The 13,127-nt window shown below is 44.0% G+C and overlaps 1 pseudogene; it reads left to right on the top strand.

Moving 5' to 3' along the window:
* LOC116422705 overlaps positions 1-10,055 on the top strand; it is a 31,215-nt pseudogene extending 21,160 nt beyond the window's left edge.
* Positions 10,056-13,127: the final 3,072 nt, after the last annotated feature.

The following is a 13,127-nucleotide window of genomic DNA, read 5'->3' as shown; positions in this document are numbered from 1 at the left end:
GTTTCTAGGTGGGCCCAAAGAACATCAGAGGTTCAACAACCATACCTTTTCTAGGATAAAGACTTTAGTCTAAAAGTGGCAAAGGAAGTGATGGTGTCTTTCTGAGACTTCACACCTCTTGCTACCTTGAACCACTCAACCACATTACAACTGTGAACCTAACATTGAGGATCTCTGACTTCTGTTTGGATTTCCATATCCATTTCCCAAGCTTTCCCTCCCAGCCTGACTTGACCCAGAAGTGATCTCAGGGCCAATGTGACCCTGCTAGGATGGGGACCCTCAAGGAATAATTGCATTGTTCTCTAAAAGGAAGAAGATGAAAAAATTCCCCCTAGCATGGATATCACTCAAGATGGAGAACAGGTATTCTTGATGAAGGGATCCTCAAAGACTTTGGCTGCCATTACCAGCTTTGCACCAAGGGAAGTCTCTGGAAAAAAGTCAATGACCCCCTGCAGGAAGAAATATTAAGAAGAAGGCCACAATACTCATTGGAAGGTGCTAATGACACTCTCTTACTCAGCCCCTATAAGGAAAAGAAACCAAGACCTTGGTTCTGACCAAGAAACATGGGAGCAGACGCTACTGATATTTTAATCTTTTCCTCAACTTCAGGCCTGTAGAAAAAAGATTGTGGCTTGGCATGTGAGACTTTCCCTCATACTTCCCTGGGACCCATAATGCTATGTTAGTTTCTAGCTTTCTGAATATAATTTCAAGGGAGAAGCCCTTTCTGAGCAGCATTTCCATTAATTCTTTCAGTGCAGGTGAAATTCGTATATCTGGAGGGAAATAAGAGAAGAATATATAGATACAACATGAGGGTTGTCTAACGAGAGTGATTTATGAAGACTCTTCTCCCTCAATCACACTAGGATCAAATCCCAGTAACACCCTCATTATCAGATTCAGCTCCATTTCCTCCCTCCTTTGCCTTCTCTTGATGGCATTCCTCTGCCAAGGATTCATCTCTATAGGTAAAACAGCCTTAAACCTTTATGTTGTAAGGAATAAAATTAGGTTGGGACTGGGACTTGCAATTTCTTCTTTGTGATCTTCCCTGACTTTGCTTCTTCCCTTCTCTTGTATATCACCAGGGTGTGGACAAGAAGAGAGCCCTAGGAAATAAGCAGATTCACCTCTTTCCCCATAATCCTCTCTTTCTTCCTTCCAATATAACCTTGGAACCCCTACATTGAATCAGAAACATGGTGACTACAGGATGTTCATAAAACCTTGCAAATGAAACATTTTCCCCCTGTCCTATTTCCCCCTCTCCATATCACAGTGATCTTTGTTGCCCTTATCTCCTTTGTAGTATCCACATGCAACCTGAGGGCTCCAAAGTGGAACCACTATGGAAGTTATCAGGGCAAGGAAGGGTAATAAATCAAGGGGAGGGAATTGTGGAAGGGATTCCCAGTAATGGAAACATCCCTCTTCCTAAGATACAGAAGGGACCAAGGAGAGATCAAGGGAAAAACTCATGAGTTACCCCTCTGGTCCTCCCCAGTGAAGAAGCTGTTTCTCCTTGACCTTAAGTTTTCCCAGCAGGCTCTAGGCCCAGAGCTGAACTAATTCTTAATCACTTACCAATATTTTCTTCTAATTCCTCAGTGCAGGGCCTCTGAATTTTAAATCTCCCAAATTCATGGAGAGGATTTGCCAGATCAATGACGGGTGATCATTCATATCACCCTGCCCAGGATTTTCCCTCATTATTCTACAGGATCACAGATTCTCCAGGATCACACTCCAAGGTACTTTGGATGTGGCCTGATGGAGGCATGGCAAAGCAGCACTCTCACAGCCTAAGCTTGTAACATGTCTTGAAATGAAGGTGAAGGTCTCAACAATGTTTGGAACTGTCATCTCACCACATTGGTTTCACCTCAGGTTTTCCATTCCCTCAAACCACCAGATAGATGAAAAATTGACTCTGATATTTATACTCTGCTATGAGGTATATATTTATATACATAGATCTGTTTCTATATAGGGATATATCTTTGTTTAGGCCACCTGTCATTTCTGTATGCCTTTCCCCCACAACTTTTGCCTCACTGAGACCCTTCATTTATTGGAGAATCTGTGCCTAGTAGCATATACACTAGTGCCTTAACTCTCTCACCAATACATATCTACCCACAGATGTATATTTATTTTATACTAACCTTCTGTATATTTATTCTATATAAAAATAGCCCATGTACGTGCTGTAACCTAAGAGAATGGGGCCTTTAAGATTTCGTTTTGAACCCCAAGATTAAAGTTGTTCCATTGATTGTGCAACAGACAGAACCTGGGACCATCAGATCTACAAACAAATTGTGTTCTCATTCACATTTTCCAAACACAGGGAAGGAAAATTGATGAATCTTACTTTTCAATAAATTGAAAGCCTGCCTAGGTATCACCCAATGCCTTCACCAGGTATGCTGATCCATGCACTGCCAATGTCAAAGTGGTCTGCATCCCAGACTCTCTTTTGCCATGCTTAATCACTTTAACTTCAGTTCCTTTTGTGTCCCAGTCCATTATTTCCCACATTTTCTTTGTGTTCATTGAACACCAGTACTATCATTAACAATCATTTAAATGAGAGTTGACCCTTAACCCGCAAATTCATTCTGCATAAATGCTTGTACTGGAATATATTTGTGCCCTTGACAGTAAAGTATAAGCTCCATAAGGACTGATCTATTTCTTTTTTCTCTATGAATTCCCAGTAACTAGCACAGATCAGGCAACATGGAAGAAGCCTGATAAATGGTCATTGAGTTTGAGCTGGGGTCTTTCTAGCTAGGATGCCACCTGTGTCGTGGGACTCTGTGCCAACAGATTATTGACTGATGATGTGCAAGACAGCCCAGAACAGTCAGCTATTGTCCCGATTGACTCGATATGTCCTGGTCAACCACTTATTGTAAGCTTATGGAAAAGGGCTGACCAAAGAGCAAACAGAGCAGCCAATACAAATAGCTGGCCATGTTGGCATCCTACAGGAGATGGAGTTACTGAGTCATTTATATACTTGGAGAAAAATGCCTACATCATCTGCATTTTGATTCATGATTTTAATCCATTAGAACCAGGAAATGATCATATGGAGATACTTACTTGTTTTATGAGCCTGGGCAGGGAATTTAACTCTGTCTACATCCGCAATCTCATCTATAAAATCTGGAGAGTGTGATACCTACCTCACATGTTGTTCTGAGGCTCAAATGAGAACCTGTTTGTAAAACATTGGCCAAGCTGAAAGTACTTCACGATGGTTTCCACTGTTGTTGTTACTGTGGGTGGGTGTCGGTGAGGATGATACTAAACATTAAAAGCCTCACCCAAGACATCATATCAGGCATGGAACATGTGCCCATCTACCTACCGAGTCAGCCTTCTGGAGCTGTGGGGTTGAGCGCTGAAGCTGAATCCTGGTGATTTCAAGGTCAGGCTTTTTGTGGCTGGTGCTTCTCCTTTCACAGAACAGGGATGTGTGTATGGAGACCCCAGATCACCATCAGCCATCTTTAACACTAAATACCCATCATCCACAGTCTTTTCCAGGTTCCATTTACTTTAAGTGACTCTAATTCATTCAGAAATTAGCCTTGGAGGACCATGGTCCCTTTGATCAGTATAAGAGCGGAAATTGTGGGCCCTGAGTTCAGGGGGTGTAAGACAGCAGGGCTGGCCACCACATCCTGGGCCAGCCTCCAATCCTGCAACCTCTGGTCCTCTGCACAGTTGAGGCAGGGACAGAGCTGAAGACCCACCATGGACTCCACAATCACTTTGCTGCTCTCCATCGGTGAGTCTCCCAGGTTTACCCTGGCAAGGGAGGGACATTGTGCCAAGACCTTTGGCTGACTGAGTCAGAAGAACAGGGAGGAAAAGTAAAGAGGAGATAGAATCATTGGGGTCAAAACAGGACCCAGTCTCTGCTCAGAGAGATCCCCCTTCATATTCTGATCAAAGAGGAATTAGAAGATCAGGGGCTTTGGCAAGGGCTGGGGAAGAAGTCAGCGTGGGCTGGAGGGGAGCCATCTGTAACATGGTCTTCTCTTACAGGGCTTTGTCTGCACTGCGAGGTTAGGGCACAGACGGGTGAGTCCTGCCCCCAAAAACACAATGTTCTCTTTTCAGTCTTTGTCCCAAATCAACCGAGAAATCCAATTCCAGGTTAAGCAGGGAGGAAAACAGGTGATATTGCAAGGAATGAAAGGAGTGATGAGAGGAGGGATTTCAAGATGTGGAGAAAAAATTTGGTCCAGAGGCCCCAAAAATCAAATTCTTTTCCTCTTAGAAATCTTCCAAGACCCATTCTGGGTCCAAGTTCTGGGCGCAAAAGATGTGACCCTGGGTTAGGGCCAACGGGGAGGACAGGTTCCACTCTGGAGGGAAAAGAGCCAGAGAGGAGAGAAATGACCGTGGTCCCGGCAACTTTTTGTGCTCAGGAAAGTAGATGACGAGGATAGCTCAGGGCCGCCTGGAAAGGGGCCCTTGTGGTCAGAGTACAGTGAATCCCTGACCCTGATGGTGACAGGTGAGGGGTGCAGGTATCAAATCATCCTTTGGGGGAAAGGCCAGTTCTGGGAAAGGAGCCCCAGATCCATCTCTAGAGAGTTGATAAGTAAAAGGAAAAACTGTCAGTTTTTATTAACTGTCTCCCCTCACCAACCACCGCCATAGGCTCTGAGACAACCTGCTTCTACTCAGAATTTAAGATTAAAAGTTTAGAAAATTTCCCCAATATTTTGCCAGGAAAACCACATGTGATGAGTTTTTTTAGAGTGGAAAACTGAGACCGGAGAGGGGTAAGGGACCAAGCAGAAAACCTATGTCAGGGGATAGGATTGACCCATTTCTCTTGTCTGAAACCAGGGATCTTCCCTCATCTGCCAGTATCCCTTGGTGACCCAATAAAGTCAGGGCTGTTCCTCCTCAGAATACATAGCTACCTTTGGGAGCAGGGGCACCCAGATTTACAGAAAACTTTCCCAGATGAAGGTTTCCTTTCTTCTTTATCTCACCCAATATCACCTTGCCCAGTTGTTCCCAGTTTCCCTTCTGGCCCTCCCTACACCCCCTACCTGGGAAGATGCTTTTACCCCAACCCCCATCATGTCCCACCTCTGCCTTCTCACCCTTTTTCCCCCTGTAATGCCCATCTTACCTTCATCCATCACTTTCCTATATATGCTTAAAGCCCAGCTCAGACGCTGACTGCCCCAGGATGCTGTCCCAGCTGGCATGAAGTGGCAATGTCCTGGACCTTCCCGGCATGCCATCTTTACCACTCTCATGGGTCCACTCTAGCACAGGCGCCCTTCTCACAGCCCAATACGTCCATCTGCTTGTGACAGAAGATAGCCTGATGAAGGGAGAAAGAGCCTCAGATATGGTGGCTGAAATGCCATTCACGCACCTGTCCCCCTAGATGCTGATGATGTTATTATGGGAAAGTCCTGACCTTCTGGAATTTCCCCTTCAATAAAGCCTGTTCAATGGGTAGTTCTAATGGGGTTTTTGGGCTAAAAACTCTGTGATCCTTGTGAGAGAATGTCTTCAGGAAAGAGGACTTTCCTAAATCTTTGGGTCTCCCCCTTCACCAAGCAGGAAATGACTGATAGATGATGAAGGAGGGCATGAAAAGAGCTCAGGAGTCCCCATTCTCCTCTAGCTGCTCCTGCTCTGGTTTCACTCCAATATGAACAGTGGGCGATGGGACAAGGACCTGCCCCATGGGGTTGGGGCCTGGGAATCAGAAATTTCTCCATCCACAGTTGGAGTTTTTGAGAGAAGACACAGATTTTCAAACTTTAAAATCTAAGAGAAAAGTCTGAATTTGTCTGTGAGGTATGAGAGTCCTTTCTTGGTCCTTTTTTTGGTTAAGGGAAAAGTTTTTGAAGGGAAAGGGGGGGGGACCCGTCCCCTTGTTCCTTTCCCCATTCTCTGACATTGCAGCCTTCTTGGGCCCAGAACAGTTTTCTAGGTTGACAAGGGAAACCCAAACCAGAGTCATGACCAAGGAGCCGAATATCCCAGGCCTACAGGACTGTGCAAATAGGCAACAATTTCATTTTTTTTTTCAGTGGAAGGGATTGGGGAGATCAGACCATTAACTTTCTTCCTTTGTCCTTTCTCAGGAGTCCTCCCCAAACCCAACATGGGAGCCTCACCTGGACCCTTGATATCTCCAGGGAAAACAGTGACCATCTGGTGCCAAATGCCCCAACAGTCCCCCCCCTAGGACTAAGTTTTGTTTTGTGGATGCAAAAGAGCCTGGCCCACTTTTCCAGACTCTGGGGCCCAGGACCAATTTCTCCATCTTGGGGATGAGGACACTGGGAGTAAGCCGTTTACTACCGAAGACACCACCCACAGAGATCCCATCTTAGCCCCAGCCGTGGAGCTGACTTTTGGGGAGGCATCATGGGAACCCTAAACCATTCCATGTCCCCACAGAGAGGCCCACAAAGCTAGGGGGACAGCAGAAGATCCAGGGAATTCTGAAGGGATGGTTGGAATAGGGCTGGAAGGAACCTCTGGGCCATCTCAGTTTAGGCCCCAGGATAACAGGGGTTCTTCACTCAGACAGGACCTAAGGGAGAGAGGAGAAAAACAAGATTTCTGCTCCCCTAAGCAGAGGGGTCTGAAATGACATCTGAATTGATCTGGCACCCCTTTTCCCTCAGGAAAAACTACCCAGACCCCCTTTGGGCCCAGCGGGCCTTGTGGTGGTCCCAGGGACCAACATCACTTTGGGTGCTCAAGGCCCAGTCTGGCTTCATCTGAGGAGGTGACTTTCACTTTGTGGAAGACTGGATCCTGGCAGCCCTTACAGAACCAGAACTCAGCAGATCTCTGGACTGACTTCTCCCTCCCTTCTGTCAGACCTGAGGACACTGGGAGCTCAAATGTCCTTTAAGGAAGGGCCTTTGATACACAATCAGAGTTCAGTGAGGCCCTGGACCTGGGGGTGACAGGTGAGGGGTGTGGGGACTTAAAATTTTGCGGACCCCCCCTCTTCCCCAGAAAGGGTCTCCGAGCCAAGGGCAGGGCCTAACAGCCTGATCCTTCTGGGCCCGGTCCCAAGTCAGGGTCTTGTAAGACATGGATAGTTCTGTTGTGATCTGGGATCTTGGGTGTTGTTGGTGAGCTTGAGTTAGGGAGGTAGAAGAGGACAGAGACCTGAGCTGAAAGGGGCCAAGCCTCCATTGCCAAAATCAATGAGGTCCTGACAGGGGAAAGGACTTGTCCTATTGAGGAAGAAGACCCAGAGACTATTTCTTTCCTGGACCCTGATCTGAGCTTTTTAGGTCAGCCCGAGCCTGCTGTGGTGGGCCCTGATGAGAAGGAGGGAGACCTTCTCCTGCCTGTCAGTCATCAGGGATGAGATCATGGGTTTGGTGAGGTCCTGAGGTGACGGTTTCTTAGATTGTGTGGTTGTGAATAGAAGATAAGAATTTTATTTGTACCGTTTTGGGAGGAGATAATGTTCAGATGGACCGATGAATGAGCCATGGTCACACAGGAATCAAACAGGGACTTGAGCCAGGGTCTGTACCCCATTCTTCCCCTCTGGATTCTGCCCGCTTCCTCTCAGTCCCTCCCAGGTGGTGGTGGAGCCTGGGGCATGTGACTTCAGTGCAGGGCCCCTCGGTCAGCACCTGGAGGCGAATTCACTCGTGAAGGTGGCAGCCCTGCCCCTGCAACCAGAACACATCTGGAGTGGCTTCTTCCCCTCCTCTCTGTGAGGTCAGGTTCTGGGAACACACCCGTTTTACTCTGAAAGAATGACTCCATACCAGGTGTCAGAGCCCAGTGATGCCCTAGAGATCTGGGTGACAGGTACGAATGGCTTCAAATTCTCCAGGCAAAAATTAGAGGGATGGAAGTTAAGATTGAAAGGTAGCCCAGAAAACGTGAGCTCCTTTTACAGCAAAAGGAGAGGTTGGGATAAGGACTGGTTATCCTTTAGGAAGTGGAAAACACAGTTGGAAGAATGGACCAGCTCAGGAAATGCACCAAGCTCAAGGGACAAGAATGGAAGGAAAAACAACTTTCCTTTTTCTAGATAGCACCAAAGACCCTCTGAAGTTTAGTATTTACCCCTGTTAAGGGAAACAGACTCAGGGCAATGAATGGTCAGAATCAATGGAATGGTTGGTCAGGAATTCTTCAGAGACCTCTATGATTTGCCCCCCTTATACCCACCCTCAGCACAGCTGTGGAGGGGATCTTGAGCATCTTGGGTCTTTATTTGTGTTTACAGATGCACTCCCCAAGTCTTCCCTCTCAGCCTGGACTGGTCTAGAGGTAGCCTCGGGGAGCAATGTAATCCTCCGTTGCTGGGGATCATCATGGATACCTAGGTTTGCTCTGTACAAGGAGGGAGTTGAGGGAATCCTGCACAGCATGGAAGCCCATGAAGACCGGGGCAGGTTCTTCTTGACCCATGTAACCTCCAAGGACTCTGGCAATTACAGCTGCAGCTATCAGCTGGGCACCAATGAAAGTCTCTGGAAGCAGTCTAGTGATGCCCTGGAGCTTCTAGTAAGAGGTGAGAGGAACCCACCAGGAAAGTACTGGTAACTGCCCCATTCCTCAGCCCCTACAAGGAACTGAAAGCATGGTCTTCCTTCTGGCTGGAAATATAGTGTAGTGATCTATAGAGACTTTCACCTAGTCCTCACTTCCCGGCTAAAGGGGACCCAACGTGTGAGCTGGGACATAAAGCATTCCTCCTTATGTCATATTTGACAAATACATCTTTATTCGGGTTTCTATCTATGTCACTCTTATTCCAAAAGATAAACCCTCCCTCAGCATGATTTGTACCCAACTGTTTGATGGTTGTGGTGATGGGGAGCTGTAGAAGGGAGTAAGAGAAGAAAATGTAGTGGCAATTATAAGGGAAATGTGGGCATTGCTTAGCACAGTCATTCATCTGACTCTTCTCTCTCCCCTCTATTATCTTCAGAGCCAAGTAACAACCTCATCGTCATCCTCAGTTGTGTTTTTTTTCTGTTCTTCCTCCTCTGCCTTATCTTGCTTGCACTCCACTACCATGGATCCATTCCTCTGGGTAAGTTTGGAGAAAACAGGATGAAACAGAGAGGTTAAGGAGTAAAACGTTTTTCCTCCAAGGTCTTCCCTGACCTTGCTTTTCTTTCCTTCCCATATGTGTCTCTCACCAGGATCTTTTCAGGAATACATCCCTAGAAGGTAAGGAAACTCAGGTCCTCCTCCCATTGTGCCCTTTTTCCTTTTTCCATGTAATTCAGATTCTCCAAAGCAGACAGAGATTCTGGTGAGGGGAAAATGCTAGCAGAAAATCCGAGAATGAACTCTAGCCTCTTAACCCATTTCCTCCCTTTCTTCCTACTGTAGCTGTTTTTGTTGCTCTTGTCTTCCTTGGAATACCTGCAAGCCCCATCATGAAGAGGCACCCAGAGAGGAAAGGCCATGTAAGTTATCTGTTCAGGGAGATGACAGAATCCTGGCCCGGTGGGGAGAGGAATAATAGAAGGGAATCCTAGTCCTGGGAGCTTGGGAATGATGGAATCTATTCTTCACTTCAGATGAAAAAGAGACCAGCGAAACAACAAGGGGACCATTGGTGAGTTAACCTCATTCTGTCTTCTACCCCCAGGAATGCCTTTCAATGACTCTAAAATGAGGGTATCTTAAATTATTATGAATATTTCTATAACATTTCAATGGCAGTATTTCAAGACCCTTTATTTCCTTTATAATTCTATGAGGTATATTTCATGTATCTAAAAGTATGAGAATGAGAAGGCATCTATTGCTTTCATCAGATGAGTCTTCAAAGATTTCATGACACATAAATTGATTAAGAACATTTGTTCCTAATTCATCAATGTTCTCTCCCTTTTCTATTTCTCCTTCAGGTTCCCATGGCCAACGATCCACAGGGAGTGACATACACTCAGCTGAACGTAAGAACGTTGAATAAGAGGAAAACTGACACCAAGAAGACACCAACAGAAGACACACTCTATGCCACTGTATATTTAGACTGAGGGTTGGGCACTTTTGCAAAGGAATTCTTTCCCTTCTTCTCTTCTCCTCTCTTTCACCCTTATTTCATCTGTTCCTTAATGCATCTTTCCCAAGAGTCATAATAACTATTAGGAATATTCACTGTGGTATAGATTTGTACAAATCCAATAGATCAGTCTAAAGGTGGGAGGGAAAAAGGGAAGAGAATCTGGAACTTGGTTTTTACATATGATTGGGGCAAAATAATGTACTAAATAAAACAAAAAACAGCTCCTAGTTCATTGCTTTCCTTACTTTCAATTTTAATAATTTTCCTTTGATTTTAAGAAAGTCTAATTAAGTATTTAATTGTGCATTTTAAATTTGAAATTTTTACTTCAATACCCAAATGATTGATCTCCTTTTCCCCTATTTTGCATCAGAGATATAATTTTTCTCCAAAGCACTACTTCAGCTACATCCCTTAAATTTTGCTATATTGTCCCATTGTTGTCATTTGCTTTAATGAAATTATGAATCATTTTTTGACCCACTCATTCTTTTGGAATAGATTATTAAATTTAATTGCTCTATCTAAGATCATGATTGTTACCCAGCATTTTTTTTTGACTTAAGATAAAGCAAAATATATTCTGTTCCAAACTCTTACCTTTACTCTATCTTTTTGGTTCAAGTATATTTCTTGAAAACAACATACTGTCTTGAAAACAACAAATTCTAACATTTCATGCATTCTGCTTTGAAGTTTGAGTTAACTGATGAGTTCATTACATTCTTAATTCATGGTTATAATTACTGTATATTTTCCTCCACTCTATGTTCCTCCTTTTTTATCATTCTTTCTCTTTCCTTTCACACCATCATATTTTAAAGCCTATCTGTTTCTAACTACTGCCTCCCCTTTTATCAGACCTCCCTTCTCTTTCCCCCTTCCCTACTCTTTCCCTGTAGGACAAAATTTTTATGCCCAAGGCATCATATATGTTATTCCCACTTTGAAATAATTCCAATGAGAGGAGAGTCCAAGTCTTGCCCCCACACCCCTTTTCCCTTGCCTTAGGAGCTATTGTTTTCCTCCCTCTTTCCTGTGAGATGATTTCCCCATTCTACCCCAATTGTAATACCTTTCCCACCTTCACCTATTATTTCCTACATGTGATTAAAGCCCAGTTCAGTCTATGCCAAATCTAGGATGCTGTCCTTGACAACATTAAACATCAAGTGGCAATATCCTGGCTCTTGGTACTCTCAGTGTGCTGCCTTCACTCATAAGTCCCCTCTAGAATTGGGGCCCTTTGCAGCACCCCAGGCTCTGTCCACCTGGCTTGTGTTAGAAAGGATCCTGCTGAAGTGGGGGAGAGCCTCAGAGCAGAGGCTTATAAAAACATAATAGGCCAAATGACTAAAGCAGTTTCCAAAAAACATGGAGAGAATACCTTAAAATGGTAAATTGATGAATTGGTGAAGTGGAAATAAAGCAAAAAAAGTCACTGGGGAAAAAAATCCTTATTGGTTTTGGTCAAATGGAAAGGAACTACAAAATCATGCTGAGGAAAATAATTCCTTAAAACCAGAATTGAGGGGCAGAGCCAAGATGGAGGAGAGTATTTACATCTCTATCTGAGCTCCTCCTAATGTCCCTTAAATCAACAACAGATTAAGCCTCTGAACTGGTTTTAGAGTGACCAAACCCACAAATATTTGGAATGTAATAAATATCCCAAAGAAGATACTTTGAAAAACCTTCAGAAAATGTCTGTTTCAATCAGGCATGGGGAGAGGCTGCTGAGCTCAGACCACATTGCAGGGGGCCTGGGACAGGGATCTGGGATAGGTAACCCAGGCATTAAAGCTTCCATGCACTGGGGAATCTACTGCGAGGCTCTTGAGCTACTCTGATCTGCTTACAGGCCAGTGGTTCAGCAGATTTGCTATGAAACATCCAAAGCAAATACAAAAGGCTAATTGTGAGCCACTGAACCTCAGAAAAACGCAGGACCTGGCCACGCCTACCCAGCACCACAAGTTTAGTCAGCAGCCCTGGCCACAGGGTAAACTAAAATGGCTCTGCCCCTTTGCCTTTGGAGCAGACCTCAATCTTTTTTTAAAAAAAAATGAGAAAAATCACAAAGCACTCTGACGATAGACAGCTTTCATAGAGAAAGAGAAGAACAAACCTCAAACCATGAGGATCCTAAAAGCATATCAGCTCCAGATGAAGCCCCTTGGCTTCATCTCTTGGAAAAATTCAAAAAGGATCTTAAAATAAAATTACAAGAAAAATGAGGAAAGGGAATGAGATTATGCAAAAGGGTATAGAAAAGTAAAAACAGAAATTATTGGAAGAAAATTGGAAGAAAATTAGATTTGATGAAATGGAAAAAGCATATAACTCCTTGCAAAACAGATATGAAAGAGAAACCAATTCACTGAAAACCAAAATCTATGAAATGGAAAAAAAATTGGAATGAACAAAACACCTCATTTAAAAGTTCAACTGCCCAAATGCAAAAGGCAATAAAACATCTAACTGAAGAAAATAATTCACTAAAAATTCAAATTGAACAAATGGAAGTGAATGACTCAGTGAGACTTCGAGAATCAATCAAACAAAAGCAAAAAAAAAAAAAAAGAAAGACAAAATAGAAGAAAATGTAAAATACCTCATTGGAAAAACAACTGACCTGGAAAAAGAGATTTAGGAGAGACAATCTGAGATTCATTGGACTTCCTGAAAACCATGGTGAAAAAAAGAGAGTAGACATCATCTTTCAAGAAATCATCAAGGAAAACTGCCCATATACCCTAGAACCAGAGGGGAAAGTAGCCATTGAAATAATTCACTGGTCACTTCCTGAAACACCAAAACAAAAACTCCAAGGAACATCATAGCTAAGCTTTAGAATTATTAAATCAAGTAGAAAATATTGCAAGTAGCCAGAAGCAAACAATTCAAATATCGAGGAGCTATTATCAGTATTGCCCAGAACCTAGCAGCTTCCACTTTAAAGGATTAAAGGACATGGAATATGACATTCCAAAATCCAAAGGAACTTAGATTGCAGAAAACCTCCCCAAGAATCCTGCTTTCT

Source organism: Sarcophilus harrisii, chromosome 3, assembly GCF_902635505.1.
Source record: "Sarcophilus harrisii chromosome 3, mSarHar1.11, whole genome shotgun sequence".
NCBI classification, from domain to species: domain Eukaryota; kingdom Metazoa; phylum Chordata; class Mammalia; order Dasyuromorphia; family Dasyuridae; genus Sarcophilus; species Sarcophilus harrisii.
Note: the sequence above shows the minus strand (reverse complement) of the source record. Positions and strands in the feature narration are given on the sequence as shown.